Source organism: Erinaceus europaeus, chromosome 1 (assembly GCF_950295315.1).
Source record: "Erinaceus europaeus chromosome 1, mEriEur2.1, whole genome shotgun sequence".
In the NCBI taxonomy this organism is placed as follows: Eukaryota; Metazoa; Chordata; class Mammalia; order Eulipotyphla; family Erinaceidae; genus Erinaceus; species Erinaceus europaeus.
In genome coordinates this window covers 27,011,968-27,039,948 of record NC_080162.1, presented here as the reverse complement: position 1 = coordinate 27,039,948, position 27,981 = coordinate 27,011,968, and the positions used below count along the sequence as shown (strand labels likewise).

Genomic DNA, 27,981 nt, shown 5'->3' with positions numbered 1-27,981 from the left:
AGGCTGAGATCATGGATGCCTCGGAGGCGGGTCTGGGTCTCAATCTCAACCAATGGCTCCAAGGGTGAGGGTTAAGGGGTGGAAGGTGTCTGCTCACAGGCGGTGCAGGAATCTTTAGTGCATGTCCTGGGCTACCTAGTCGTCATGGAGGCCGATTTGCCAAGGAGGAGCTGGATGAGGAGGAGCAGCTTCTGAGACGGCACTGTAAAGAGAAGAAGGAGCTGCAAGCCAAAATTCAGGGTATGAAGAATGCTGTTCCCAAGAATGATAAAAAAGAAGTGAAAACAACTCACGGAAGATGTTAAGTTGGAAGCAGACATGGAGGAAAAGCACAGAGAGGAACTGGAGCAACTGAAGCTGACATCTAAAGAGAGTAAGACAGATTCTGTTGCTGTTAACATTTCAAATTTGGTTCTTGGGAATCATGCTCCTCGGATATCTAAGACTCAGAAGAGACGGTACACTAGTTGAAGAGTCCAGTGTCCAGTGCCACTGGGAAGCTGTATATTGCTAGCACAGAGACAAACTGAGAAGAAAGAGGGATTGAGAGGTAGAGACAGAGAAACGTGCTTCACTACACCTGAAGCTTTCCCCCAGCAGGGAAAAAAAAAAAAGGTGCATTGGACAAAGAATGGGAAGAACGGATAGCAGAAGCTGAAATTCAAAACTTGTCTGGCGCACAACATAGAGAAAGTGAGAAACTTGCTCAGATATTGGCAGCTAGACAATTGGAAATGAAACAGACTGAATCTGATGGTCACTGTATGTATAGAGCCACTGAAGATCAACTAAAAGAACATGAGTGCCCTCTGACTGTGGCTGCCATACGAAATCAAACCGCTGAATATATGCAAAGCCATATGGACGACTTCCTGCCATTTTAAACAAACTCCAAGTACTGGAGATGTGTATACTCCAGGTAATTTGTTTTGCTTCACTATGTTTAACTGTTTCTGTTGAGATTAGGATGCTTGTTAAATAAAGTACTTCTGTGGACAGAGAAAAAAAAAGAAAGAAAACCTTTGCACAAATAGCTGTACTATTTCCCTAGCGCTAACATAGCATTTTCTCTAAATAAATTAACAATTAGGCAAATAAGAATAATACGTAAAAGGAAAGTCTGCTGTACCACGTCAGAGAGGTAAAATGAATCAAAAAGCCAAAGCAGTATGTGCCACCCAGTACTTACCGGTCCCCACCTATGGAGGGGAAGAGTGGTGAAACAGTGCTGCAGGCGTCTCTCTCGTAATATCTCATTTATTTATTTACTTTTAATTGATTTTGGAGAAAAACTGAGATGAAAGAGGGGAGACAGAGAGGGAGAGAGATACCTGCAATACTGCTCCACTACTTGTGAAACTCCTCCAACCTGTGAGTGGGGGTATCTTTCTCTCTCCCTCCCCTCAATTTCTCTCTGTCATATCATATAAACCAAAGGGGGGGGGGAAGTATGTGATGCCCAAACTAGACCCGTCCAAAGATAGGAGACAGGGAGGAAGTTTAAAATATCCTACCAAAATACGCCATCCCCTTATCTGTGACAGACCTGTTAGTGGTGTTATTTCCAGGCAGGAGTTCCCCGCCACCTCCTCTGCCTTTTGGGGCTCCCCGAGGCAGCGTCAAGAGTTGTATGATTGCCTATTCAGGGTGCAGGAGCATAAACCCACCCAAGACTACTCATGACAGCTTTAAAAAAAAATTGGGGGGGGGGCAGGGGGAGATAGCATAATGGTTACGCAAACAGACTCTCATGCCTGAGGCTCCAAAATCCTAAAATTCAATCCCCTGTATCACCATAAACCAGAGCTGAGCAGTGCTCTGTGTCTCTCTATATATCTCTTACTCATTAAATTAAAAAATAATAACAACAAAGAGTTTCTTTATAAAAAATTTTTAATTAAAAAATTTAAATTTATTTGCTAAAGACAGAGAAATTGAGACAAAAGGGGAGAGAGAGATCGGCAGTACTGCTTCACCACTTCAGAAGCCTCCCAGCTGCAGGTAGGGAGCAGGGTCTTGAACATGGTAATGTGTGCACTTAACCAGTTGCTCCATGGCCTCCCTACTACCTCAGCTTTTGAAGCAGCACCTCTGTGACTCCTCAAACCACCAACATGGTCTCCTCCAACACTGACTGCAGTGAAACATAGAGCCTGCCCCCAGCGCCCCATCCCCTTGCAAACCTGACCCCTGTAAAAACCTAGATTCAATTACCTTGTCTCCACCTGGCCCCACCACACTTTGCTCTGCAGTTCCCTAGGATTTTGCTTTTTCTTGTAGAAAGAGGAGGGGGCCAGGCAGTGGCACACCTGGTTAAGTGCACACACTACAGTGCATAAGGACCTGGGTTCAAGCCCCTGGTCCCCACCTGCAGGGGGAAAGCTTCATGAATGGTGAAGCAGAGCTGAGGTGTCTCTCTTCCTCTCTACCTCTCCCCCTCAATTTATCTCTGTCTCTATCCAATAATAAATAAAATTAATCTTTAAAAGAGAGAAAGAGAAAGAAAAAATAAAGGAAAGCAAACCTTGTTCACAAGAATTTCAAAACCTGTTCACATATAGGAAACTAGTGACAAAATAAAGATGACAGAAGTTAGGCACCATCTGAGGAGGGCTTCCCTGGCTGGGGTCCAGGAAATGGTGTCAATGAAGGGAATGGACTGGAGGGGAGTAGGGGCAGGGAGCGCCTGCACAGAGCCTGCTGTGGGCCTGGTGACTGAAGCCAGGAAAAGGCTGCACCTCCTGCCAATGAAGTTATCTTTTAATCCAACCCCCGGATGACACCATCTGGCCCCAACACAGGAGCAACTCCTGAGGGCACACAAATCACAAGGCTGGGCCCTGGGTCTGTCCCTTCAGGCCAGGACTTGCCCTGTGATCTGAGGAAGTGAGGGCCCCTGCCCCTCCTAGGTCTGGCTCCTGGCAGGCCTATACACGCCTGAGAGGACAAAGTAGCAGGTAAGGAAGTAGAGGAAGCTTCTATGCTATGCAGAGTCACTGAACACTAGGCACAAAGACCTGAGAAAGAAAGGCACTGACCCAGAGTCACCAAGTAAGCTGGCATCATGCCAGAACAAAGCAGTAGTGCTAGCTTTTCCTTCCACCCAGATGTGGCAAAGAAGTTTGCCATTTAAAAAGAGCTGCCTTCAACTGGCCTCAGAGGATAGCCTGGCATTCCAGACTCCGGGGAAGCTCAACACATAAGACCATCTGGAGTGGTGAGAAGAGAGAGTGGCACAGGGCCAGGTGGTGGTACACCTGGTTGAGTGCCCATGTTACAATGTGCAAGGACCCAGGTGAGCCCCCAGTACCCCCCTGCAAGGGGGTAAGTTTTGCAAGTGGTGAAGCAGTGTTGCAGGTGTCTCTCTGTCTCTCTATCACCTCCTTCCCTCTCGATTTCTGGCTGTCTCTATCCAATAAATAAAGATAATTAAAAAATAAAAAGAGAGGGAGAGAGAGGCACTGCCCCAGGCTTGCCACCCTTCTGCACACTCCAGACAAGTCCTGGATCAACTGGGGCTCTGTGCCCAGCTGCAGAGCTGATGTCTGAGGTCACTGGGACACAGCAGCAATATTCTCTAAGACCCGTGAGCTTATTTCTGAACCTGGGCAAGAGGCCCTCAGTGCCTCCCTCTTCAAACATTCATGTCCCACCCACGCCCCTGGCCCCCACTCAAAACCCCAGACCCCAACTGTCTATCACAGACCCAGGGACTCAAAAAGGGGCTGGTTGGGTTAGGGGAGGTAGGAGCAAGAACCAGGTGTAAGATGGCAGAGGAAGATAATGGTTTGACGGAAGACAGGTAGAGTAGACTGAGACCTATATGAGGGAGGTGTGGACAACAACAATCCTGTAAATCAGCATCTCTTCAATAAAGTAATAACTGAAGTTAAGCAAAAACAACAACAACAAAAAAAGATCCATTCCCCAGGCATGGGAGGGGGGGTGTGGGGGAGTGAGTGGCATCAGTTAAGAAGTCCAAGGATGGCAAGAGACACTGACTCTCCATTCTCCCATTCCAGCAGTACCCCTGGAAGTAAGTCATCTAGAACACCCCAGGTGTGGGGACTCCCCCCTCACCTAGGCAGTCATTCATCCCAGGGTTGACCAGGTATCCATGCACATGCTCTGCCCTATGGATAACTGAAACCTGCCAGCAGGAATTGGCAGTCAAAATCCCTATCCAACAATTCTGAAGGCTGCTCCAAGTTCCCACCACAGGCCTGCAGATGTGACTTTTGGATTCCAACTGGCACAACTAAAGTCCTGACCCATTAGCTGGGGTTCTGGGCAAGTGACTCACCCTGAGTGCCTCGGTTCCCTCACCTGTAAATAGGATGGGGAGCAATCCTTCATCTTCAGGTTGCAGGTTACTGGAGCAGACAGGATACAAAACACCCATGTCAACTCTCTGGCGCGCACACACAGTAAGTGCTCAATAAATGGGTTGTCTTTTCTTTTTTCCAAGAGCACAGCTCAGCTCTAGTTTATGATGGTGGAGGGATTGAACCTGGGACCTCAGAGCCTTGGTCACGAGAGTCTGTCTACATAACCATTATGCTATCTATCCCCGCCCATATTTTTTATTTTCCACCAAGGTTATCACTGGAGGCAAGTGCCTACATGACAACTCTACTGTTCCAGCAACCTTCCCCCACTCCTTCTTTTACTTTCTTTTCTGACAGAAACAAAGAGAAATGGGGTGAGAGATAGGGAGAGAGAAAGAAAGACCTGCAGCACTGTTCCACTACTTGTGAAGCTGCACCTCTGCAGCTGGGGGCAGGGGATTTGAACCTGGGTCTTCACGCATGATAATGTATGTCCTCTACCTGGTGAGCCACCACCCAGCCCTGGTTAACAGATGCATCCAAGCCACCATCATGCCACATCACTATTTGTTGGTATGCTTCTAATTCTACTTCTAAAAACCCCTTCTGTTTCATTTGGTTCAATCCCCCCTGCTTAACACTATTCTATTTACATAACCACTGTTAACAAGCACCACCCTCCCTCCAGGGCATTGGTGGTTCAGTGGTAGAATTCTTGCCTGCTCCACCCCCTCTCCTTGTCACACCCTGATTTTCACCAGTCACTTTTCTCTCCACCCTCTCTATGTCACATCCTGTTTCCACCCTACTTGGCCAGTATATATAAGGACAGAATAGTTCTTAAATATAGTAGTTAGTTTAATTTAGCTTGGCTTAGATTGTGCTGCGTCCTGCATGAGTAAAGAGATACTGCGTACAACCCAACCATGAGTTCCGGGTCCTCTGTCTCCTCTCGAGAAGCCAGCCCGACAACTATTCTCAAGGCCCATTCTCAGACACTCATCCCACCTTCTCACCACAACACTCACATACTCAGCAACTGTCCAGATCTGCAGGGGCTCTTCCAGGGAGCTGCATCCCTGGGAAAACCTTTCAAACCCTATTCTCTCTCTTCCTCACCCTCTCTCTCTTCTTCCTCTCTTTCACCCCACCCCCACCAACACTGCTGCCCCCCCCCCCCCCCCAATGCTCAGACAGGGTATCTCAAGAACTGGCAAGCAAGAAATGCAGCAGGGGACTGTCCCAGGAGGATTCTTCTCAGCCACCTGATCCTGACCCATGTCTCTAGCCTCTCACCCACACCCTAAAAGTACTCTCTACCCAGTAACCACAGTGGTCTTAAAAACAGGGGCTGGGTGGGAGCATTGGGGGTAGTGGTTGCTCAGTGGGTTAAGCGCACATGGTACAAAGCACAAGGACTGGTACAAGGATCCTGGTTCGAGTCCCCGGCTCCCCACCTGCAGCAGGGGTCGCTTCACAAGCAGTGAAGCAGGTCTGCAAGTGTCTTATCTTTCTCTCCTCTTCTCTGTCTTCCCCTCCTCTCTCAATTTCTCTGTTCTATCCAACAATAATAACAGCAACAACATCAACAACAATGGAAAAAATATGGCCACCAGGAGCAGTGGATTTGTAGTGCAGGAATCAAGCCCCAGTGATAACCCTGGAGGCAAAAAATATATACATAGATAGATAGATAGATAGATAGATAGATAGATAGATAGATAGATAAAACAGGCTGGGTGGTGACACACCTGGTTGAGTGCACACATTATCATGCACAAGAACTCAAGTTCAAGCCCCTGGCAGGTCTGCAGGAGTCTCTGTTTCTCCCTCTCAACTTCCCTCTCGATTTCTATCCAATATAAAAATAATAAATAAGTAAATATCATGCACAATAATTAGATATCAGTTTCATCTTCTATCACCTTCTATGGACTCTTCTGGCCTGTTAGGATGAAGTCACACATCAGCATTTAAGGAAGGACATAAACATCTATTGATCATCTGATGCCTTGTCACGTACTCAGCTGTGGGCTATATGTGTTTTACATCACTAAACAACTGCTTCTAAAGCCAGTCTTACCACACCACACAAGGGAGGAAACCAAGGCTCTGTAACAGTAAGCACTCTGCCTGGATCACATGGCGTAACAGTTTCAGAAGCAGACTTGAAGGTCAGGTACCCTGCCCGGGCTATCTCCACCAGTTGATCTCCTCTGTCCCATCCCTGACCAGGCTACAGTGCAGTTACCAGGATGTCTGGCTCACTCAGCACACCTGGCTGCTTCCTGCCTTGATGCTCTTTCTTGGACCTCTCCCCATTCTACCTGGAATGTGCCTACTCACTACCCAGTGACTTCTGTTCAACCCTCAGAGCCCGGTTCCATGAACTGGTAGGCTCAGTCTCATGGAAGGCTCAAGCCTGCCTCCCATAAGACAAAATCAATACTTTCTGAGGATGTGCTTGCCAGGTGCCTCACTCACACCAGCTTTAGAGCGGGACTTTACCAATGCCCAAGTCAGCAGCATCGCCACCTGCTACCTAGCAGAGGTCACTCATCTTGACACAGTACAACTTATCCTGCTTGCCTGATAAAGTGACTGAGTGGGGCCAGGCGGTGACACCCCCGGTAGAACGCACATATCACAATGCACAAGGACCTGGGTTCAAGCCCCCAGTTCCCAGATGTGTGTGTGTGGGGGGGGGTCATAAGCAGTGAAACAGTGCTGCTTCTCTGTGGAGAGTGTGTCTCTCTATCTCTCTCCTTCTCTTCCCCCCCTCAATTTCTGTCTTCATTTAATAAAATAATAAATAACACTAGAAATAAATAAATGAAGGGCTGGGTGGTGGCGCACCTGTTTGAGCACATGCTATAATGCACAAGGGCCCAGGTTCAAGCCCCCAGTTCCCACCTACAGGGGGAGAGCTTCACAAGTGGTGAAGCAAATCTCCAGGTGTCTCTCCATCTCTCTCCTCTCTATCTCTCTCCTTCTCTGCCCCCCTTGATTTCTGTCTTCATTCAATAAAATAATAAATAACAATAGAAATGAATGATCTCCCTTCTAGACGAACAGACCAAGAAACAGCGGACAATCAGAGAAGGAGCTGACCTTTGTAGAGACAACTGGTAAATGGCCCAGCTAGAGTAGGCTCCTGAAGGACTCACATGGTAAGCAGCTGGGCACATCTGAGCAGCCCCACTGGGACAACCTACACCAGTGTAAGTGGCACCTCTGAGTGTCATGAGAGATCTCTAGGAGTCACACTGTTGGGGAGGTACCTCTAGTCCTACTCCATGCCACTCTCCTGGATGGGAGGAGCCCACAGGGCTCAGCCCCTAGGCCCCTGGCACTTTCTCTCCTAAATACCAGAAAAGCCAACCCAAGAACAGAAGGAGTGCCTCTCTGCTGACCTGGACAGAAAGACAGCAGGGCCTGAGGGGACCTCAGCCAACACCTTGCTCCAACAGTTTATCAACTCCATGTTCCCTGGGGGAAAGGTAGAAACATGAGTTCTCTGTTCTGACCCACTTTTCCTAAAGCTGCCTTCCTGATCTGGCCCAGTCCAGTGAGATCCCAGTCACTTTGTAACATCAGTAACAGAAGCACTCATGCATGTGTTCGTGTGGAGAGAAATTTCAGCACATCAAAACAGCTAAGACTCTCAATTCACAAATAAGGAGAATGCACACAGAGGGAGGTTCTGTACTTTTGTTTTGTTCTGGTTTTTCCTCTACTGCCTCCATGACCCATATGAACATCATAGTTCTCCTTCAAGTGAAACAGAAGCTTCTCTGCTTCCCTCCCCTGGGCAAGTGCCAACACTTGAACGTAAGGGTTGCTTGTGCACTGGTGAAAAATGTAGATGCTAAAACAAGTCCACCCAGGTTCTGATTGAGAAGACCTAGGGCGGGGTCCAGGAGTTGTCTTTTTTTTCCCCTTTTTGTTGTAGCCTTGTTGTGGTTATTATTGTTGTTTTTGATGTTGTTCGTTGTCGGACAGGGCAGAGAGAAATCGAGAGAGAGGGGGAAGACAGAGAGGGGGAGAGAAAGACAGACACCCACAGACCCGCTTCACCACCTGTGAAGCGACTTCCCTGCAGGTGGGGAGCCAGGGGCTCGAACCGGGATCCTTACACCGGTCCTTGTGCTTTGCGCCACGTGCGCCTAACCTGCTGCGCTACCGCCCGACCCCCTAGGAGTTGTCATTTTTGAGAAGATCCCTGAGTGACTCTGAAGAAGCCTGTCCAAAAACTGCACCTGGAGAAACCTAGGAGTGACTCAGAACCAATGCCATCAGCCTGGTAATTTGTATCAACAGCCTTAAAAATGCCCACACCCTTTGACTCAATAGCACCACTTCCAGGAATTTATCCTGGGGGAAGGGGGAGAAATACACAAATATCTAGGTATGTGGACCTTTACTGCAGCGTGACTTATACTGGAAAATGGGAACTCACTAACTCTCCGGTCAGAGGGACCTGGTCACCAATGACAGACAGGGCAATACTGTGCACCCACTAGAAACCTGGGATAGTTGCCTTCTAGTTTTAGTTACCTGTGATTAGTTAACACCATGTCCACTTGGTCGATTCCAAATTATATTCCTCCATGAGGATAATTTCTGGAACCATCCATTCCACCCCGGTTCCGTGGCTGCCAGTTCTTAGCAACATCGCCCGGCCAGATATTCGTCGGGATGCGGCATCACCTAAGTTCATTTCCCACGTCTACGCTCGACCGGACCTGCCAATATACGCGGATATCTTCGCCCACCCTGTCCAACGCTTGACGTCTCGTCACCCAATCTGGTCCCCTACGCCTACACTGAACTTCTCTGTTCCAGTCTCTTGGAAACAGAGCTGGCAGTCAGCTGAGGTCAAGAACAAACACCTCATCACAGACCCCTGCAAGCGTCAACCCGGCTTTGACCTAGCACGTTATGACTGGGCCCTCCTCAATCGCTATCGAACAGGCCATGGCCGGTGCGCCGCTATGTTCCATCGCTGGGGAGCCAGAGACGACCCGAACTGCCCCTGCGGCTACAGACAGACTATGACCCACATAGTCAACGACTGCCACCTCTCCAGATTCAAAGGAGGTCTCGAAACTACATCAGGCTCAACCTGACGCTGTTGACTAGCTACGGAAGAAGGGCAAACGCTAGAAGAAGAAGTTAACACTGCCTGGAACTTATCCATATCCTCAAACATAAACAAGGCTAACTGCATACAAGACTTTTTAAAAACCAAGTCAAGTCTCTGTTCTAATTACCAGCACCAGGTCTACATCCTGAAGCCTGGTTCAGTTAGAGCAGAAAAGAGCTACAGACAGCAGCTGTTTCAGCCATGAACGAACATCACAGAACCCCATGCCTGAGGTTCTGCTTGAATAGTTCTAGCAGGTGGAAACTCACTCTCATAATGTTATCAGTAGTTTCTCCCAATACAACAAAAACCGGTCCTTAAATAGAGGACTAAGGTGGTCCGGTAAGTGGTGCAGTAAATAAAGCACTGGACTCTCAAGCATGAGGTCCTGAGTTCAATCCCCAGCAGCACATGTACCAGGGTGATGCCTGGTTCTTTCTCTCTCCTCCTATGTTTCTCATTAATAAATAAATAAACATATTTTTTAAAAATAGAGGACTAAGACTGCTTCTTTCTTTCTCATAAAAGATTATTTCTCATCAACAATATTAATGAGACACCTGGCAATAGCACACCTGGTTGAGCGCACACGTTACCATGTACAAGGATCCAGGTTCAAGCCCCTGTTCCCCACATTCAGGGACAAAGCTTCACAAGCCACCAGCGGTAAAGCAAGTAATTTAAGTGTCTTTCTGTTTCTCTCATTCTCTATTTCTCCCTCCCCCTCAAATAAAATAGCAGGAAAAAAACAATATTGATGAAATACAGCCATAATGAACTAAATTAGCAAGTTATAGGTCGGGTGGTGGCACACCTGGTTGAGCGCACAAGGACCCAGGTTCAAGCCCCCAGTCCCCACTTGCAGGGTGGAAGTTTTACAGTGAAACTGTGTTGTGTCTCTCTCACCTCTTTCCCTCTCTATCTCCCCTTCCCTCTCAATTTCTCTGTTTCTACCCAAAAATAAATAAATAAATAAAAATAAATAAGCAAGTTCCTCAAGGACCTGTTGTCCCTTCTGGCAACTAAAACGTTCCTCAGGGTAAGTCCTGAGCAGTCATCCAACTCCTTAAAGCTAAGATGGCCACTTCCCTGAGAGCTTGCAGCACATGGCATCACTAGCTCAATAAACACAGAGAACTGTTTCCAATTAACCGATTTAAAGAATGGCCACCCGTAATTTCCCACCATAGCCAGGAAGAGAATGTGGGTTTCTGCAAGTATTGCTGACGTATACTCACAATGTCATGTTTAAAACCGAGTCCTGTTCACCTCTTACTCCCCACAATCACACAGAGAATTAAGAACATGTGTGTCCCTAGTCAATTGTTCCATGAACTATAGTTGCTTCTCCCCTGGTGACTTTGATGGCCCAATAAGTGTCATGGGTAACTTTTCACTAAGGGCATGTTAGGGTGAACGTAGCCTGAGGTCACCCACTCAGCCAAGGCATACAGATGCCACATCATAGAAGCTGTGCAAGCACACAGAGACTCCCTTTTTGACTTCTTTTTTTTAAATTTATTTATTCCACCAGAGCATTGCTCAGCTCTGACTTATGGTGGGTGCAGGGGATTGAACCTGAGACTTCAGAGCCTCAGGTATGAAAAGTCTTTTGTATGACCATTATGCTGTCTCCCCAGACCCAGACCCTTCTTTTAAGGACAGCAGTAGGAGTTTTCTTCTCTCTCTCTTACTATTCTCACCCACCAAGTCCCCAGAGTAGAAAGAGAACTTATTGCTTTGTGTTTATGTTTTTGTAAAATAGGTGTATCTTATGTGCCATTAATCCACATACTAGCACTGTGTCACCATCTCACTCCACTTTTTCCTTTTCCCTTGAGCACTGTGCTTTATAATCCAGCCCATGACCGTGAGAGAGAAAGAGATTCAGCAGTCACTTGGAACAGCTGCAGGCACGCGTCTACCACTCCCCCCACCACAGTGCTTCTAGGGATGGGCACCACCCCATACCTCAGAACCCAGGGGACTCATATCCAGGAAAGGGGCTGCAGGATCAGGGCTTCGTGGGAAACCTGCCAGAGGCTCCCAGACAGCTGCACCAGCAGGGGGGAGACCTGACATCCTCATCCCCCACTGTCCACTGGCAGCATCTAGCCTTCTAGTTTGTGCCCGCCTAAGAAACAGAAAGGGATAGTTTATTGATCATTCTTACCAAGCCTGCCACAGACTGCTAGAGCTCAAACATCACACACACACACACACACACACACACACACACACACACACACACACACACACACACACGCCCTGACTCACAAAATACAGATTCCTCTGGCTCTAGTAGGGAAGGCTCCTCCCAAGGAAGCTGACCGTTCAGGGGTGGGCAGCAACAGAGTGAGCCCTCATGCCACCCTGCTTCATTACTGATAACTATTATTAACAGCTGACACAACATGTGACTCCATGTGATCTGACAGCACCTGAAGCGGTATATACCTGTTCACTGAGTCCCAGCAAGGTCAAATTGCTCTGAAGGTTGCCAAATGCTTACTTTCAATCCCTGTGCTTCATGACAGGCCAGGCACTAAGAGTTTGCAGACCGGCACTAGTCTGAGGACCACACCCTGAGTAGGGCAGAGGAGGGGAACAAACCGATAGGTCTACTTGGGAAGTCACAGTTTAAGGGGGTGTTTAAACAGCCATGAAACTGGGTCACTAATAATATAAATAACTGCTATGCTTAGATAATGCTGACTGAATGCCAGACACTACTCTGAACCCTGTAAGTATCAAACAGTAACTCCTTTAAGCCCTACTATGCAGGTCCTACCATTATCCTCACTTCACAGATGAGGAAACGAAGGCACAGAAAGAGAAAGTGGTTTGCAAAGGGTCATAGTTAAGTAGCAGATAAAGGATTCAAACTCCATTCCAGCTTTATGAAAAAAAAAAAGGGGGGGGGGGAAGCATAGCATTCTCATTTTCCATAAGCAAAGAGGCTACATGGGACTAGGTGATGGCGCACCTGGTTAAGCACTCACATTACAGTGTGCAAGGACCCAGGTTCAAGCCCCTGGTCCCCACGTGCAGGGGGAAAGCTTCATGAGTGGTGAAGCAGGGCTGCAGGTGTGCCTCTCTATCTACCTCCCCTCCCCCCTCTCAATTTCTCTCTCTCTACCCAATAATAAATAAATAAATATACTAAAAAGAGAGAGAAAAGAGGCTACCACACAGGCATATATGTATACACACTCACATACAGAGCCAGCCCCTAAACTAGAAGCTGCCTGAACTTCAAGAGCACGGCACCAACACATTTGGGCTTTATTTGCCCTTTTATTCCCCCCCCCCCACCCGGGTACAGTTCTCACAGAAGTCGAGTGGGTTTCAACTCAGTGTCCTGGGAGAACTGTATTCTTATCTTTGTTTAGGGCTCTTTCTTCTGGGGCATGAGGCTCAGTGAGTCAGTTTCCTGGCTTGAAATCTATTCTATGACTATGCAATAAGAAGGCACAGCAATCAGCACTGTAAGTTTTTGCTGAGTCACAAGAAGGATGAGACAATGAGGTATGTCCTGCCAAGACCCATTCTCTGACGTGGCACTAAATTTAGATGTTATGTCTACACCCAAACTGTCCCTCCTGTGTGAAAGACCTCCCAAATACATCTACTGAGTGAATAAACACTATTACAAAGAGAGGGACAGTCAAGACTAATGATACAGAACATCACAGAATGATTAGAGAACAGAACAAATGCAGTTTGTTTGTTTATTTGTTTTTACCAGAACATTGCTCAGCTCTGGCACGTATAAAAGATGGTGCTGGGGACTGAACCTATGACTTTGGGGTCTGAGGCTTGAAACTGCATAAACTTTCTGCATAAACTGAGCTTTCTCCCCAGCCCCACACAAATGAAGTTTCTTTCTAAAGAAACTAACAAGGACTCCAAAGCCTGCCCAGCATCTCAGTAACTGGCTGTCTAAGCAAGCTGCTGAACTTCTCTTGGTCCTGCTTACTCATCTGTAAAAAGAAAATACCAATTGCATGAGCTGATCAGCATGACGATATTTCAAGTATCAAAAAGTTTCTCCAGAGCTTAGCCCAGTTCTATGAACTGCATCACTCTGCTGAGACACTCTCAAAAGCTAGTGCCTACAAAGCCAGGGCCAGATCAGGAAAAACCAGCCAAGGTTCCTGAGACTCCCTGCCCAGCTGGGGCTGGCAAACAGCCCTTGGAAGGAGCTATAAACTGGGATAAAACCTAGGTCCTGTATCCAGCTCTGCCAGCGGCATACCAGCATATCACTTAGTGTCACCAGACTGCTGTTACTTGTTTGTAAAACAAGCAGTTTGTGAAAAGCAGGTCTCTAGGAACTCGTTCATCATGATACTCAGCAACGTTAAACTGTTTAAGAAACCTAAACAGTAAAATAAAGCTCTGGCCAGATGAGAAGAAATAAGAGGATGCCTTGACTGTGAAAAGTAGTTACCATGAACACTATTGTAAAGACGAACTGATTTATGAGCAAATGTGAGGAATTTGTACATGGTGCAGGGGCTGAATCTCCACAGCGTATGTTTGCAAGTCCTCTGCTCTATCACCGTGCTACTTACCAAGCCTCTGAAGTATTACTTCCTAATTAAAATAAAGAAATGGGGATGGGGAGATAACATAGTGGTTATGCAAAAAGCCTCTCATGCCTACAGCACCAAAGGCCCCAGGTTCAATCTCCTGCACCACCATATGCCAGAGCTGAGCAGTGTTCTGGTTATAAATAAATAAATAAAGAAATAAAATGTTTCTCCCCTTTTGTTATTACCATTGGCTAAGCAAATTTTCACATTTGGACAGCAGATTTACAATTATAGAAATCATACACAACGATATCTGTTTGGGGGTTCCAGGGACATTTTAAGGAGTCAGACAGGCACTACTCAAACAAGTAAACTAAATTGACTCAGAGAAAGACCCTGCAAACCACCCAAAGCAAGCATGCCACACCTAGAAAAACACTATAGGCGGAGAAAACACCTTGACTTGAGCCAGCTACCAAGGCAGCATTGCTGAGCTATTATGCCTGATAAAACTGCCTCCCACACAAGCAGCTCCACAAACCCCACCTGCTGACAGCCTACTCGACAGGGACTTATGTATGCTTTCACTACTAACAGTTTATTTATGCAATAAACAAGTAGGGCCAGTTAGTAACAGTTGTTTTTCAGTGTTTTGTTTTGTTTTGTTGTGTTGTGGTCGCTGGAGCCTTACCACTCCATGCTGACATTTTCAGAAACTCACAAGGTGTCAGAACCTTTCTTCAGTACAGTGAGGGGCCAGGCTCTAACCTTAGTTGTGCAAAGTAGGTGCACTGGGGCCAGGATGGTGACACACTCCACTGTGCCCACATATTACCATGTGCCAGGATGTGGGTTCAAGCCCTTGCTCCCCACCTGCAGAGGCAACACTTCATGAATGGTAAAGCAGATCTGCAGGTGCCTATCTTTCCCTTTTCCTCTCTACCTCCCCCTTTCCCTTTCAATTTCTCTCTATCCTATAATTTTTTTTCCTATAAAATAGGGGGAAAACTGGCACACATGGCACAAAGCGCAAGGGCTGGTGTAAGGATCCCAGTTCAAGCCCCAGCTCCCCAGCTGCAGGGGGTCGCTTCACAAGCGGTGAAGCAGGTCTGCAGGTGTCTATCTTTCTCTCCTCCTCTCTCGATTTCTCTCAGTCTTATCCAAGAGCAACAACAGCTTGACAACAATAACAAGCGCAACAAGAAGGGCAACAAAATGGGAAAAATGGCCTCCAGCAGTGGATTTGTAGTGCAGGCAGAGCCCCAGCAATAACCCTGGAAGCAAAAAAAAAAGACCACTGACACCAATTCCCTAGCATAACCCTGGTGACAATTTAAACAAACAATAACAATAGTAATAACAAATTTTTTAAATAACAAACAATAGTAATAACAAATTTTTTAAATATTTATTTATTCCCTTGATGTTTTATTGCTGTAGTTATTATTGCTGTTGTTATTGATGTCGTCATTGTTGGATAGGACAGAGAGAAATGGAGAGAGGAGGGGGAGACAGAGAGGGAGAGAGAAAGACAGACACCTGCAGACCTGCTTCACCGCCTGTGAAGCGACTCCCCTGCAGGTTGGGAGCCGGGGGCTCGAACCGAGATCCTTACTCCAGTCCTTGCACTTTGCGCCACCTGCGCTTAACCCGCTGCTACCACCTGACTCCCAATAACAATTTTTAAAGCAGGTGCACTATCTGGATGATCTATCTTACCAGAGTGACTTTTCTTTCTTGTCTTTTTTAATCTTTTTTTATCTTTATTTATTCCCTTTTGTTGCCCTTGTTCTTTTATTGTTGTAGTTATTATTGTTGTTGTTGCTGATATCGTCGTTGTTGGACAGGACAGAGAGAAATGGAGAGAGGAGGGGAAGACAGAGCGGAGGAGAGAAAGACAGACACCTGCAGACCTGCTTCACTGCCTGTGACTCCCCTTCAGGTGGGGAGCCCGGGGCTCAAACCCGCATCCTTAAGCCAGTACTTGGGCTTCGCACCACGTGCGCTTACCCACTGCTACCGCCTGACTCCCCCCGCCCTTTTTTAAAGTAAGTTTTCAGCCCTTTCTGAAGAGTCGACAAGATGGCAGCAGTAGAGCAGAAGGAGCCACAGACCTTGTTCTTCTCGGGTGGCAGGGTCCCCGCGAAGCAGCCGAACTTGTCCTGTTAATACAATTGTCCAGTGACCCCCAGGGGCAGCCATGAAAACGGGGCGGCAGTGAAAGTGTCCCTCGCAGCACCTATGCAATGCTAAGGACACGTTGCCCAGGAGAACAAGCCTGAGGTGAAGTCGGACATGCAGGACATCATCACCCACCAAGAAGGTGAACAGCATAGTGGACACAAACAACAGGAAGACCTTCAACCAGATGGAGATCAAGCCAGAGAGGATGGCTGCTACCTAGTTCTCCATCACCTACAAGCCAGTCAAGCACTTGTGGTCAGGAATTGGTACCACCACTACCTTTATGTTCAAGTAGACAGTGATTTTTCATTGGTGGAGGGAAATGTTCAGTGGGTATAGTGCAGAACTCGAGTGCATGAAAGGCTGAGTTCAATCCCCCTCGCCCCTCCCCACACCACCCCTCTTCTGCTCCAAACACCAGACTGGTGCTCTGGTCTCTTATCATCTATCCCTCTCAGTAAACAAACCTTGACCCTGAAAGAGTGTACCATTGTACAATTTTAGCACACAGAAACTACCTGCAAGAGGTCCCAGATCTACTCCCCTGCACCACCAGTAACCAGAGCAGAGTAATGCTATGCTTAATTTTTTTTTTAATTTGCAAAAAAGTGATTTTTTTTTTTTTGCCACAAAGGTTATCGATAGGGCTCAGTGCCAGTAGGACAAATTTATTGCCAACAGTCAAGGGGAGCACTGATAAAGACAAAAAAAAATGACAGGGAAGGAAGAGATAGACACTTGCAACACTGCTCATGAGACAGGTGGGACTTGAACCTGGGCCCTTGTGCACTGTAATGTGTGCCATCACTTCCTCGGTTGAAAAGAATAAGGTCTCATCATTGCCCTGTGTCCATCTGAAAACTGCCATCCTCTCTAAATCTTTCTGCCAAAATAAACTCCTTTCAAAGTCCTTTTGGAGACGAACATCTCACAGCACATGACAGTCTAGGTTCCAGGACCAAAGCATCGTGAAAGTGTTCTGCGGACACAGCCTTAGGAGTGTGGGGTTCTTGTCCATGCACACTCTAGACTCTCCCCTGGGCATCTCTAACTCCAGCGATGACCTGTGACATCTCCTGATTTTAACCACGCAAAAACAATTGTCTCTTTGCTCAAAGGCAGGCCAGATCTAATAGCTGCAGTGCTGGCAGCTTGCTCTTGCCTCACATAATATCATGGTTATGCAAAAAGACTTTTCATGCCTAAGGCTCTAAATCCCAGGTTCAATCCCCAGAAGTACCTAAAGCCTGAGCTGAGCAGTGCTCTGGTACAATAATAATAATAATTAGTAACATAGAATCTCACAGTTTAGGAGGTAGTCCAGTGCTGAACTCTCAAGTTTGATCCCAACAGTGGACATACCAGAGCTATACTTTGGTTATCTTTCTCCCTCTTCTATCTCTCTCAGTAATAAATAAAAGCTTTAAAAAAAAAATAGACTCTAGATTTGAAGAACAATCCTGGGCTCAAAACTGTATTCATGACACGCAGTTATTTCTGGTATTTTGGTGTCATTACTTGGCTTCAAAAGCACCAAGAATGCTCAGGACACCTAGATCATACATCTTCCCAGGACAGAGACCATCCTCCCACTCCTCAGACCAATACCTTCCCTGGGCTCAGGGGAAAAAAAAAAAAAAATCCAACAGTCCCAGACCTGCAGTTTCCAAACCACAAGGACACATCTTTCCAGGGATACCTAGAGTTCCAATTCTGGGCCAAAGCTCAGTCTTAGAATACAAGAGGTTCAACCATCTTAAAGAAAAGCTGTCACCAGTTCCCTACCTGGGGGTGGGGGAGAGGGAGGGTCACTTCACAGGTGGTGAAGCAGGTCTGCAGGTGTCTATCTTTCTCTACCCCCTCTGTCTTCCCCTTCTCTCTCCATTGCTCTCTGTCCTATCCAACAACAATGATATCAATAACAATAATAATAATACCCACAACAACAATAAAATAACAAGGGCAACTAAAGGGAAAAAAATAGCCTCCAGGGAGGGTGTGGGGTCAAAGGAACCCTCCTACACTGCTGGTGGGAATGTCAATTGGTCCAACCTCTGTGGAGAACAGTCTGGAGAACTCTCAGAAGGCTAGAAATGAACCTACCCTATGATCCTGCAATTCCTCTCCTGGGGATATATCCTAAGGAACCCAACACATCCATCCAAAAAGATCTGTGTACACATATGCTCTTGGCAGCACAATTTGTAATAGCCAAAACCTGGAAGCAACCCAGATGTCCAACAACAGATGAGTGGCTGAGCAAGTTGTGGTATATATACACAATGGAATACTACTCAGCTGTTAAAAATGGTGACTCCACCGTTTTCAGCTGATCTTGGATGGACCTTGAAAAAATCATGTTGAGTGAAATAAGTCAGAAACAAAAGGATGAATATGGGATGATCTCATTCTCAGGCAGAAGTTGAAAAACAAGATCAGAAAAGAAAACACAAGTAGAACCTGAAATGGAACTGGCATATCACACCAAAGTAAAAGACTCTGGGGTGGGTGTGGGTGGGTGGGGAGAGTACAGGTCCAAGAAGGATTCAGAGGACCTAGTGGGGGTTGTATTGTTATATGGGAATCTGGGGGATGTTATGCATGTACAAACTATTGTACTTACTGTTAAATGTAAAACATTAATTCCCCAATTAAAAAAAAGAAAAAAAAATAGCCTCCAGGAGCAGTTAAAAAAAAAAAAAAGCTGGTAGTCCGGCAGTAGCGCAGCAGGTTAAGCACACGTGGCGCAAAGCACAAGGACCTGCATAAGGATTCCGGTTCGAGCCCCCAGCTCCCCACCTGCAGGGGAGTCACTTCACAGGCGGTGAAGCAGGTCTGCAGGTGTCTATCTTTCTCTCCCCCTCTCTGTCTTCCCCTCCTCTCTCCATTTCTCTTTGTCCTATCCAACAACGACATCAGTAACAACATTAATAACTACAACAATAAAACCACAAGGGCAACAAAAGGGAATAAATAAATAAAAATAAAAACTTTAAAAAAAAGTTGTCACTAAAAATATCTTATAAAGATGTAATGGTAATACAGAGGCCCAGAAGTGATGCAGTTCTATCGTGGGCATTGCAGATGCCAGAGTGAAGCTCTGGTTCATTTTCTTCCTCTCTCTCTCTCTTTCTCTCTCTTTCTCTTTCTCTCTCTCTGTCTCTCCAGTAAATTTAAAAAAAACTAAAAAAAAAGGAAGAAAAAAGATCTAATGGTCCCAGAAAATACTATACATCTAAATAATGTACACTTCCAAGATATTAAAAAAAAAAAAAAAGGTGGGGGAGATAGCTTAATGGTTACGCAAAAGAGCTTTCGTGCCTAAGGCTCTAAGGCCTCAGGAGCCTGGCAGTGGCATGACCAGTTGAATGCACATATTACCATATGCAGAGACCCAGGTTCAAGCCCCTACTCCCCATCTATAGGGAGAATGCTTCACGAGTGGTGAAACAGGTCTGCAGGTGTCTATATTCTCTCTCTGTATCTCCCCCACCCCTCTCAATTTCTACCCTATCAAATAATAAATTGAGGGGCCAGGTGGTGGCACAACTGGTTAAGCAAACACATCACAGTATGCAAGGAGCCGGGTTCGAGCCCCTGATCACCATCTGCAGGAGGAAAGCTTCATGAGTGGTGAGGTAGAGCTACAGGCGTCTGTCTCTTTCACTCTCTACCTCCACCCCTCTCGATTTCTGTCGCTATCCAGTAACAAATAAATAAATAAATAAATTTTTAAATAATAAATTGAAAGGAAAAGGGAGGGGTAGCTGCCAGTGGTATTGGATTTATAATGCTGGCACTGAGCGCCAGAGATAACCCTGGTGGATGGAGATGTGTGTGTGTGTGTGTGTGTGTGTGTGTGTGTGTGTGTGTGTGTGTGTGTGTGTGTGTCAGAATCACATGTAACTATGTCTGCTGGTATCAGAATTTAAAAGAATTAACAAGTTTTTTAGGGGGTAAAGAAGGAGGAGGAGGAAGAGGAGAACAAGAAGAGAAGGAGGAGAAAAGAGAAAGGAAGGAAAGAAGGAAGGAAGGATGGATGGAAGGGAGAGAGGGAGGAAGTTGTCTCTTGGACTTTGTGAGAACTATGGGGAAGAGGGATTCACAAGGGGGAAAAAGGAGGAGAAAGGGGAAAAGAGCAAATGGGAAGTTTTCACGTGCCTACTAAGAGAACTGATGAGGAAATATGGAAACAGATGACATACACTGATGCTCCACTCATGTTCCCGTTTCATTCGCTAGTGCTAAGGTTTCCCACAAGTGCAGTTCTTACACTGCCATGTTGCAAGATGCTTGGTGAAATAAGAATCTGTGGTCACTGAGTTGGGAAAACACGACACCCTCTCTAGTGAAGTCCGAAGCTCACTGGCTACCAGTAAAGGAGCCTGTGTGACCTGAACCAGCCAGAAGAACTCAAATGCATTTGAACACTTTTACTGGATAACACCACTGATACCACCACCAAACTCCTGCTTGGGCATTTCACTGGGAAATGCTGGGCTAGATCTTTTGGGGAACAGAAAAATCTTCATAGCCAGTTACCCTAGATTCAAAACTGAAAAACCATACGGAGGGAATGTCAGAGCAAAAATAACTATCATACTTCCAGGCCTTTGGGAATGGAGATACTAGTACTGCAAACTTGAAGAAAATGTGTGAACATCCCTTGGCTGCCAGATATGAATACTGTTGGGACTGTATGGTTAACTTTGGCCTCAAAAGAAGCACAGATGACTACTACAACTAAAATACTTCCTCAAAGTTCAAAGGCTCTTTCCTGAAGCTTTTCCAAATGGGTTGGGGCTTGGGGGGGGGGGTGCAGAACTTTTAGGGAAAGATGCTGGAACTAGAACTCTAGCAGGTCACTCACCCCCAAGTTAAGGTATTACGGATAATATGGGTTTCCTGAATTAAAACTCAAAGCAAACAGTACAGTGGTTCCTTTTAAAAAAAAAAAAAATGCAGCTATCAAGAACAATGAACCCACCTTCTCTGACCCATCTTGGACAGAGCTAGAAGGAATTACGTTAAGTGAACTAAGTTAGAAAGATAAAGATGAGTATGGGATGATCCCACTCATCAACAGAAGTTGAGTAAGAAGATCTGAAAGGGAAACTAAAAGCAGGACCTGACCAAATTGTAAGTAGGGCACCAAAGTAAAAGCCCTGTGGTGAGGGGTAGACATGCAGCTTCCTGGGCCAGTGGGGGGTGGGGGTGGGTGGGAGGGATGGGTCACAGTCTTTTGGTGGTGGGAATGGTGTTTATGTACACTCCTAGCAAAATGTAAACATATAAATCAGTAGTTAATTAATATGAGGGGGAAAATCAGTTGCATGTCTCAAAGTTTCTCAAAACACAAACTGAATCTTTTTAATATATAGGCTGTGTATTTGATATGCGGACTCTCTCAAAAGCCTAGACCAAGTAGATTAGAAGCATCCAATAGCACAGCTATATACAAGATACTGGATACTGTACTGCAAACCCTAACAAAAGGACTTTTCAAAGTTAACCCAATTACCAAATAATGTGATGATAACATTAACTATCGATTGTCTTTTTGAACCCTAAGACAGCAGGAACCTCACATCTCCACTATAGAGCCCCTACTTCCCCCAGTCCTGGAACCCTTGGATAGGGCCCACTTTCCCGTATGCGTCTCCCAATCCATACCAAATAATATTGCATCCGCCGATCACAACCTAACCAACGCAACGATTACCACCTCAACATGCTTCACTTCATACTGTGTCCAGAGACTTCACGTGTGGAATGACAACCCTTCAGCTTCATTACTCGGGTGAGACCTTTCCTTTTATAGTACACTCTAATTTCATCTCAGGTGGTTCACTTTCTAACAAAGTCCCCAAACCTAGATATACACCAGTTTCTGTGAGAGAGAGCTTATGTTCACACGTATCCGTAAACTACTGCAAAATATATACCTGAAAGCAGAAGTACACTAGAGTTTGCAGTGAGTACCTCCCTAACACTTCCTCTCCACTATTCCAAGCTTTGGATCCATGATTGCTCAACAATTTGTTTGGCTTTGTATGTTAACTCTCTTTTCAATCACCAGGTTCCAGATGCCACCAGGATCCTGGCCAGGCTTCCCTGGATTGAAGACCCCATCAATGTGTCCTAGAGCTCAGCTTCCCCAAAGACACACCCTACTAGGGAAAGAGAGAGGCAGACTGGGAGTATGGACCTACCAGTCAATGTCCATGTTCAGCGGGGAAGCAATTACAGAAGCCAGACCTTCTACCTTCTGCAACCCTCAATGACCCTGGGTCCATGCTCCCAGAGGGATAGAGAATGGGAAAGCTATCAGGGGAGGGGGTGGGTTATGGAGATTGGGTGGTGGGAATTGTGTGGAGTTGTACCCCTCCTACCTTATGGTTTTGTTCATTAATCCTTTCTTAAATAAAAAAATTTTTTTAAAAATTATACTTGTTAAGTACCAGTATTACTCCTGGACATAAACCGAAAAGAACTGTAAGTAGTATCAAAAAGATATTTGTATATCTATGGTCATAGCGGCATTGTTCACAACAGCTAAACAGCTAAAAGGGGAAAGCAATCTAAGTATCTATTAACAGGTAAATGTATGAACAAAATTCAGTTCATACATGCAATGGAAATGGTCTTATAACTGAAGGAAACCCTGCCACATTCTACAACACATATGAACCATAAAGGTAAATAAATAACTTGGTAACAAACCGATAAATACCGTATGATTCCATATGTCTGAGGCATCTAAAGTAGACAAAAATCCTACAAACAGGAAGCAGAATGGTATTTACCAGAGATTGAAAAGAAAGGGAAATGGTGAGGTGTTTAATGCATACATAGTGTCTGGTTTGAAAGGTGAAAAAATTCTGAGCTGGCACAATGAATCAAGTCTCTCAAGCATGAGGTCCCAAGTTCAATCCCTGGAATCACATGTGCCAGTGTCTGGTTCTTTTAGGTCCTCTCTCTCTCTCTCTCTCTCAGGTTCTCTCTCTCACTCTCTCTCTCTGGTATTCTCTCTCCTCTTCTCTTCTCTTCTTTCCTCTCTTTCTCTGTCTCAAAATAACCCTTAAAAAAAGTTTGGGCCCGAGTGGTAGCACACCGGGTTAAGCACTTATGGCAGGAAACACAAGGACCAGGGTAAGGATACCGGTTCAAGCCCCTGGCTCCCCACCTGCAGGGGGGGTCGCTTCACAAGCAGTGAAGCAGGTCTGCAGGTGTCTATCTTTCTCTCCCCTCTGTCTTCCCCTTCTCTCTCAAGTTCTCTCTGTCCTACCCAACAACAGTAGCAGCAATAGTAAGGATAGTAATAACAACAACAACAATAAACAACAAGGGCACGAGCAGTTCCAAATTTAATCTCCAGCACCACCATAAGTCATAGCTGAGCAGTGCTCTGGTAAAAAAAAAAAAAAAAAAAAAAAACAAAAACCTTCAACAAGGGCAACAAAAGGGAATAAATAAATAAAATAAAATATAAAAAAAAAGTAAAAAAAAAAAAAAAAAAAAAAACAACCTTACCCAGCAGCAAGGGGTAAGCTTCATGAGTGGTGAAATAGTGCTGCAGGTGTCTCTCGTTCTCTCTCCCTATCTCCCCTTCCCTCTCAATTTCTGTCTTTATCCAAAATAAATAGTTGTTAATAAAAGGGGGAAAAAAATCAAAAGTAGTAAATTCCATGTAATGCTATCTGCCACAATGTAAAATAACAGAATGTTTCAAACAGTTAATCAGTTAGTTCACCAGATCGGATGGGCCTTAACCATGTGGGCAGCCCAGGTTCGAGCTCTGACATCACATGGAATGGCACTGGAGAGGGTATTATCCCTCCCTGTGTCTCTCTCTCCCTTTCTATCTGAATGAAAAAGTGGCCCAGAGCAGTAACAGTATGCATGCATGAGGCCCATGCTCCAGAAAGGTAGTTCAAATGAGTAATAGTACATATCAATATTTAACAACAACACAGACTCTCAAAGTAAATAGGTTATGGCATTAGTGTGAAATGACATCAAGGTCAACAGTACAACTATCTGCCAATGGTTTAGAATTCAATGGCCAACATGGGGAGCCATCTGAATATCTGTTTAATTTAAAATATCTCTGTAGCATTTTCATGAAGAGCATTTTCTTAAAAAATCAACAGAAGGACTGGAAGATAGCCCAGTGGTTATACAAAAGGATTTTATGCTCCAAGATCCAAGGTACAATCCCAGCACCAACATAAACTATAGCTGAGGCTTGCTCTAGTAAAAATAAATAAATAAATAAATAAATAACAACAGTAAATAGAAGCTTATCATTGTGAGTGAGTGCACAGGACTCTGATAGTGGGTGCAGTATAGAACTATCCCTTCTAGTCTCATAATCTCACAAATACCTAATAAAGAAACTTTTGAACAATGGGCAGCTAGGCGGTGGCATACCTGGTTAGGCACATACATTAATATGCTCAAGGAACTGGGTTCAAGTTCCCAGTCCTCACCAACAGGGGGGAAATTTCTTTTTTCTTTTTTTTTTTTTTGAGTGGCATATTTATTTATTTATTTTTATTTAAGAAAGGATTAATTAACAAAACCATAGGGTAGGAGGGGTACAACTCCACACAATTCCCACCGCCCAATCTCCATATCCCACCCCCTCCCCCGATAGCTTTCCCATTCTCTATCCCTCTGGGAGCATGGACCCAGGGTCATTGAGGGTTGCAGAAGGTAGAAGGTCTGGCTTCTGTAATTGCTTCCCCGCTGAACATGGGCGTTGACTGGTCGGTCCATACTCCCAGTCTGCCTCTCTCTTTCCCTAGTAGGATGGGTCTCTGGGGAAGCTGAGCTCCAGGACACATTGGTGGGGTCTTCAATCCAGGGAAGTCTGGCTGGCATCCTGATGACACCTGGAACCTGGTGATGCAAACTCTAGTATACTTCTGCTTTCTTACTTTGGTGCCATACTCCAAACTCAGTCAATTTCTGCTTTGCGTTTCTACTTCTTTTTTTTTTTTTTTTTTTACATGCATAACATTCCCCAGATTCCCATTTAGCAATACAACCCCCACTATTTCATTCATCATTTTTCATGGACCTGTTTTTTTTGTTGTTGTTATTGGATAGAGATAGAGACAGAGAGAAATTGAGAGAGAAGGGGGAGATAGAGAAGAAGAGGGACAGAGGGATGCCTGCAGATCTGCCTCACCACCTGTGAAGCAACTCCCTATAGGCAGGGAGCCGGGGACACAACCGGGATCCTAAATGGTCCTTGTGCTTTGCGTCACGTCACGTGCGCTTAACCCACTGCTCTACCTACCGCTCAACTCCCAGGGGGGGGATTTCCTGAGTGGTAAAGCAGTGCTGCAGTTGTCTCTCTCCCCCCTTTCTATATCAATTTCTCTCTTTCTCGACCCAATAAGTAAATAAATATTTTTAAGTGAAAAATAAAATGGGGCAGGGGGAGATAGTATAATGATCATATTAAATATAAAAGGCTTTTGTGGGGTCGGATGGTGGCTCACCTGGTTGAGTGCACGCATCACAGTGTGTAAGGACCCAAGTTCAAGCCCCCAGTCCCCTCCTATAGGAGGGGAACTTCTCAAGCGGTACAGCGGTGTAGCAGGTGTTCCTCCGTCTCACTCCCTCTCTGTATTCCCCTTTCCTCACAATTTCTGTCTCTGTCCAAAATAAATAAGTAAGGCATTTTGTGCCTGAGGTCTTAAGTCATAGGTTCAATCCCCCACACCACAATATACCAGAGCTGTTCAATGTTCTGGCAAACAAATAAAATTATAATTAACCTATTAATTAAAGTAAAAATTAACAATTAAACTAGGAGAATGCCCAATTATAAATGAGTACACTATTAGAATTTCTGGGAGTCAGGCGGTAGGGCAGCGGGTTAAGAGCACGTGGCGCAAAGCACAAGAACCAGCTTAAGGATCCCTGTTCGACCCCTGGCTCCCCACCTGCAGGGGGGTCCCTTCACAAGTGGTGAAGCAGGTCTGCAGGTGTCTATCTTTCTCTCCCCCTCTGTCTTCCCCTCCTCTCTCCATTGCTCTCTGTCCTACCCAACAATGACGACATCCATAACAACAACAACAATAGTAACTACAACAATAAAGCAAGGACAGCAAAAAGTAATAAATAAATACTTTTAAAAAAGAATTTCCATAATCAGTCAAGTAAATATTTTGCTAGCTGAGCATTATTTTGTGCAGCATCCTACAGAAGTTATGCAATGGGACTAGGGAGATAGCATAATGGTTATGCAAACAATTTTCATAGCTGAGTTTGAGTTCCCAGCCAGGTTCAATTCCCAATACCACCATAAGCCAGACTGAGCTTTGGGGGGGAGGGGAAGAAGTTATACAATTACAATTACAACCACTTGTGGTGATAGTGTGAAAATAGAGACAATTCAGAAATGTGCAATATGTCCCAGGTAAAAGGTGAAAAAAGTACAATATCTCCCCAGTTAAAAGTCTGTTTCAGTGCAAAGCTCCCTTGGATAGTGTGTTGCCTTGCCATGTGTACAATTCAGGTTCAAGTCAGGCTCCCACTGCACTGAAGAAAGCTTCTTCAGTGCTGTGGTGTCTTTCACTCTTGCTTTCTGCCCCCTCTCTCTAAAAATAAATAAATAAATAAAATAATAATAATCATGTCTATTAAACACATTCAGTACCCTTACTGCATAGACTGAAACACCACTCAACACTCTTACTCTGTCTTCTATTTCTGTGGCTCAAGGTTTCCCAAGATTACAGAGAATTACTGAAGAGTCCCCCTTTGCGAGGACCTGAAAAATATATTTGGCATGAGATAGAATAAAAAACTAAGACAAAAGGGAGCTGGGCAGTAGCACAGAGGTTTAAGCGCACGTGGCGCAAAGCGAAAGGACCAGCATAAGGATCCAGGTTTGAGCCCCCAGCTCCCCACCTGCAGGGGAGTCGCTTCACAGGCGGTGAAGCAGGTCTGCAGGTGTCTTTCTCTCCCTCTTTTTTTTTCTCTCCCTCTTTCTGTCTTTCCCTCCTCTCTCCATTTCTCTCTGTCCTATCTAACGACAACATCATCAACAACAACAATAACTACAACAATGAAAAACAACAAGGGCAACAAAAGGGAAAATAAATTTAAAAAATAAAAAAATTTTTTTTAAAACTAAGACAAAATATTTCTCCTATATTAATTACTTATTCGAGAAATAGAGCGTCAAAATATTACTCAATGCTAACACTAAATAAAAAACAATAATCATGGTACTGAACTGGAAAAAGCCTCAGCCATCTAGTCCAACTCCATCACTGAGTTTCCTTGGATTTAATGTCATCTTGAAAGTGCTAAGACTCCCACTAAGCAGAACCAAGGCTTTGGTCAATGTTAAAATTTTTGTTTCACTATTATGCTGGAGAGGAAAGAAGAGGGAAAAAATAATAATAATCAACTATGTAGTTAAAAGGCTCATTCAAAAACTGGGAAAGATTATGCATGTACAAACTATTCTATTTACTCTCGACTGTAAACATTAATCCCCCAACAAAGAAACTTTTTTTTTTTAAAAGGCCCATTCAAGATCAAAATGTTGTAAAGATGGGGGCGGATACCCATCCAAGACTCATTCGGGGACATCAAGCTATCAGTCAAATTCTAAACGTATAAAAGGGAAGGTCTTTCTGAATCTACAGCACGCAATAGGAGTGATGTTCCACTGGGGTCCAGGCAGCCAGTCCCACAAATACCTGATGGGTGACCTTGAGCATATGAGACATCAATGTCACACCACCTGCTGCCATGA

General features: G+C 45.2%; 1 protein-coding gene and 1 pseudogene across 5 annotated transcripts in view; one reads left to right on the top strand and one right to left on the bottom strand.

Moving 5' to 3' along the window:
• Positions 1–27,981, bottom strand: part of DLG5 (discs large MAGUK scaffold protein 5) — a 153,611-nt gene that overhangs the window by 117,683 nt on the left and 7,947 nt on the right. The window lies entirely within an intron of this gene.
• On the top strand, positions 12–6,921 carry LOC132542099 (deubiquitinase OTUD6B-like; annotated as a pseudogene).